The sequence below is a fragment of the Delphinus delphis genome, chromosome 5, assembly GCF_949987515.2.
Source record: "Delphinus delphis chromosome 5, mDelDel1.2, whole genome shotgun sequence".
NCBI classification, from domain to species: Eukaryota; Metazoa; Chordata; class Mammalia; order Artiodactyla; family Delphinidae; genus Delphinus; species Delphinus delphis.
Genome location: NC_082687.1, coordinates 82,434,712 through 82,439,805, shown reverse-complemented (window position 1 = coordinate 82,439,805; position 5,094 = coordinate 82,434,712). Strand labels below are relative to the sequence as shown.

The window sequence follows — 5,094 nt, the reverse complement described above, 5'->3', positions numbered from 1 at the left end:
TTTGTCAGGATTGAATTGCAAAGTCATACCATGTTTTTATGCAACTTGCTTTATTAGCATAATACACAGATGACATTTGCAAAGATTATATATACAGGATAAGAATAAGTATTTCTAAAGCACACATAACTGAATAGTGAGACTTGGTAACCATGAAGTCACTGGAGTTCAAATTTCTTGAATGTTAGGGTCCTAATACTAAAAGAAATAATCCCTTCAACTTGGAATGCAGGCAATGCAGTGTCAAATCCTGGCTCTGCCACTACCTAAATGACTTACTTTGGCCAAGTTACTTAATCTTCTGAGTTTTGGTTTTGTCATTTAAAAATGGGGACAATAATATCTACTTAAGTGAATTGTTCAGGTATTTAAATAAAAGTGTGTCTAAATTCTTAGCATACTGACAAGCATATACAAAGTACACAATAAAATTTATCTATTTTCATCATAAATTAGGCAACAAATGTATAGTTGAGGAAACAGATGCCTCCTATCTAGATATATTCTCTTCACGTTTTAATTTTTTGTTTATTCACCAAAATTGTATTAAAAGCATACATGAATATGATTTAGGCACTTATTTAATAAAATTTTATTCTCTAAATTTTCCTACATCTCCATCAATCCCATGATCATTTTTTGTCCATAGCTTTGATTTCCTGGTGCTCTATCCCTTACCCAGAAATCCTACCCTTCTGAATGCCCAACTACCCAGATCCTAGCTGTGTTGGAAGGTATACGTTGAGTCTCAATTTGCCCAATTATCTTTCTCTGATGGTTGAGCTTCTCTTCATTCCCTGCTGTTAGGTATTTATTCTCAGTCCTAAAAAGGTCAGCACTTTGTTTTTTCTTTTTCTTTTAAAATCATAGTGGGGAATGTACAAGATTTATGGTTGTAATATATGGATTCAATCTTATCACTTATTCATGTAAGGCAATCAAGATGAGGGTGGATTCTTTTATACAAAACAGTCATAATACTAGCTCTCTAAATGCATTTATGAGTACCGATCAGTTAAAAATCACTGGTAAAAACAAATTGTATTGTTGCTATAACTGTATTAGTGTTGTTTCTTGTAAACCTGAGTGAAAACATTTTAAAAATACAGAAATAAGGATAATAATTTTTTTCTAATTTTCTTATGCAGTGAAAAGTATTATTGCTATTTTGTTGCATATTATCTTCTTATATATAATATGTATATGAATGCACATGTATACTTCTAAAATCAAAAATAATATATCTAATGAACTGCTTTTTAAATAGTTAATGTTTGACTACTTCTTCCCCGGACTCCTTGGTAATCTGTTAGTGGGAGATCTTTGTGGCTGTCCCCTCACCTCCTCCAGTGCCACAGAACCCTACAAGTCTCAGCCATGTGTGAGTGCATTTCCATTCATGTTGGCCAGGCCGGTGTCCCCATCAGCAATGCCTTCTGAGAGTTCTACTGACTGGAACACGACATCCAGCCCAATGGCCAGATGTCAGGTGACAAGACTATTGGGGGAAGGGATGACTCCTTCAACACCTTCTTCAGCAAGACAGGCACTGGCAGGCATGTGCCCACAACAGTGTTTGTAGACCTGGAACCCATGGTCATTGATGCATTTTGCACTAGCACCTACTGCCAGCTCTTCCACCCTGAGCAGTTCCTCACAGGCAAGGAAGATGCTGCCAATAACTATGCCCGCAGTCACTACCCCATTGGCAAGGAGATCATTGACTTTGTCTTGGACCGGATTTGGAAATAGTATACAGGTCTTCAGGGTTTCTTGGTTTTCCACAGCTTTGTTGGGGGAACTGGTTCTAGGTTTACCTCCCTGCTGATGGAACGTCTCTCTGTTGATTATGGCAAGAAGTCCAAGCTGGAGTTCTCCATTTGCTCAGCACCCCAGGTTTCCTCAGCTGTAATTGAGCCCTACAACTCCATCCTCACCACACACACCATGCTGGAGCACTCATTGTGCCTTCATGGTAGACAATGAGGCCATCTATTACTTCTGTTGTAGAAACCTCGATATTGAGCACCCAACCTACACTAATCTTAATCACCTCATGAGCCAAATAGTGTCCTCCATCACTGCTTCCCTGAGATTGGATGGAGCCCAAATATTGATCTGACAGAATTCCAGACAAGCTTGGTGCCCTTATCCCCACATCCACTTCCCTCTATCTACATATGCCCCTGTCATCTCTGCTGAGAAAGCCTACCATGAACAGCTTACTGTAGCAGAGATCACCAATGCTTGCTTTGAAACAGCCAACCAGATGATGAAATACAACCCTCACCATGGTAAATGCATGGCTTACTGCCTGTTGTACCATGGTGATGTGGTTCCCAAAGATGTCAATGCTGCCATTGCTACCATCAAGACCAAGCATACCATCCAGTTTGTGGACTAGACAGGCTTCAAAGTTGGCAATAATTACCAGCCTCCCACTGTGGTACCTGGTGGAAACCTGGCCAAAGTACAGCTTGCTCTGTGCATGCTGAGCAGCGCCACAGCCATCGCTGAGGCCTGGGCTTGCCTGAACCACAAGTTTAACGTAATGTATGACAAGCGTGCCTTTGTTCAGTGTTATGTGGGTGAGGGTATGGAGTAAGGAAAGTGTTTTGAAGCCTGTGAGGACATGGCTGCCCTTGAGAAGGTTTACAAGGAGGTTGGAGAGGAGGTGGGAGAGGATGAAGGTGAAGAGTATTAACCTGTCTGCTACAGTTTTACACTCTTGTCTTAGGGTTGTCTTATTTGTGTTCTGTGGAGCTGCCCTTTGTGGCCCTATTTTGTCAATAAAAGTGATATTTCTATTTTCAATGTCAAAATAAATAACTAGTTAATGTTCAATGCTAAGAGACCAGGTTGGAGACTAAGAACAAATTAATAGATATTCATTGCCTATCCACAAACAGTACAGAGATGCTACAGGCTCTGACATACCATCTCCATATATTCATGAGAGCTCATTATTAATGAATCTTAAAATAGTGTCAAGGCAAATGAAGTTTTCAGATCAACTTCATGAAATTAGTTAGGGTGGGCATATGCAAGCAGCATTTCACAAATTATATGTGAAAAATCATATAGCTTTATAGCATACATTTCTTTAGAAGACACAAATTTGACAATCATACAGTTGAAAATGAACCCATTGATTCAAGATTTGAAAAGACATATTCTTTGTTCTTTGTTATCTCTAAGCTAAATAAAACTGTGTGGTATTTGTATCCTCCCTATGGAGAGGAAAGGCTGCATCTAATTGGGGATAAACCAATGCAGAACCATTCAGATAATTAACTCTTAAAAACATAAATAGCTCATCTTCAGGAACATATGCCTGGAACCTAGTGGGCACTCAGAAGATTGTCACCACATGATAATAGAACTTTAAATTTCTCTGATTATACTCAATCAGGATTTCTTTAGAATTCAAGATATTAAAGTAGTTCGTTGTATTCTGGTGCAGGAATCTCCACTAGAGTCTTAATTCCTTATTAAAGGATATTTATTACAACATAAATTCAGGTTATTCTTATAGTAGAGGAAAGACAAGTTGGAATCTAGAGAAACTATAGGTAAGAGGCCAATGGATACTGGCTATAGGAATTTAAGGGAAGAGGCATTTTTCCATGAGATAGACTTGGCAATATGTCAATTTCCTATTATTCTAAGGAGCAGGAAAATAAAAGATTTAGATCCTAAACACCCATACAAAGATAGAAAAACTGTATTTGTAATGGGCATTTTTTTTACTATATATTTTTGAAATCAGTGTCTAGCTCATTCTAGCACTCAATTTAGTTTTGGATTAAAAAAACACAATTTTGTAGATTCAACCTAGAAAAAGAAGTGCATGATGTCACTTGTTTTTGTGTCTGGCTTATTTTCACTCAGCCTAATGTCCTCTAGGTTCATTCATGTTGTTGCCAAAGGCAAAATCTCCTTGAAGATCTACAAGCAGAGAGTAAAACTGGGGAGGGGAGGTGGGGAAAATGGGGAGATGTTGGTCAAAGGGCATAAAGTTGCAGTGATGCAGGATGAAGAAGTCTAGAGATCTAATGTACAGTATGATGACTATAGTTTTTTTTTTAACATCTTTATTGGAGTATAATTGCTTTACAGTGTTTTAATTTCTGCTATCAGAAATTTGCTGACAGAGTAGATTTCTTGTGCTCTCATCACATGCACAAAATGGTAACCTTGTGAGGATCTGATATGTTAATTAGCTTGACTAGTAATCATGTCACTCTATGTATATCAAATCATAAATGTATCCAACCTTTATTAAAAATAAAAATACTTCGTATTTTTTGTTTAAAGTAAATTAGAGTATGAATAAATTAATGAGTAATCATTTCAACAGATGATCTTTAAATCTTAACAATGAAAAGAACAGCTCTCTAATTCTTGGATATTATTTTTAAATATATGAAATTATAAGGGAGGGAAAGAGAAATTAACCAATATTCCCAATATACATATAATTACTATGAAACTGTAGAGTAGGCACAATACCATTCTCATGATTGCTAATTTCTTCCACTACTAAACTTTTCCAGGACTAAAAACTGAATGATTATAGCCCTCATCAAGTTTCATTTTATTTTCTTAAGTAAAACAATTTCACTTTAAACATGTTCTCAAAGATGAGAAAACTACATTACATTGGAAAGTGCACTGGGTGTGAAGTGGTGGCATGGCTTTTGTTTTTGTTTGTTTTTTAATCTTGGTTCTACCACCTGATAGTTATAAAATTCTGGAAAAATAACGTTATTGTCCTATACAGTAAAATGAAGGGAGAGGATAAGAGAGATAAATATTTTATTTATTCCTCATTCCAGCCATATGACTTGGTACTATGAGGGGCAGTACAGTTCAATAATTAATAGTCCAGGCTCTGTGGTCAGGCAGCCCTATATCAGCGGTAAATGCCAATCAACCACAGAGTCCTGAAGAGTCAAGACTGCCTGACAGAAAAGTACATGCCTGTCCCAATCTAACCTTCTGTGGTCTAATAAAAGGATGACTGTGAGAACTAATTAAACAGCATTGGAGAAAGAAGAACAATATCCATCCTTTACAACCGTTAATATTTCT

The 5,094-nt window shown here is 37.1% G+C and overlaps 1 pseudogene; it reads left to right on the top strand.

Moving 5' to 3' along the window:
• Positions 1 to 1,377: 1,377 nt before the first annotated feature.
• On the top strand, positions 1,378 to 2,704 carry LOC132425489 (tubulin alpha-1C chain pseudogene; annotated as a pseudogene).
• Positions 2,705 to 5,094: the final 2,390 nt, after the last annotated feature.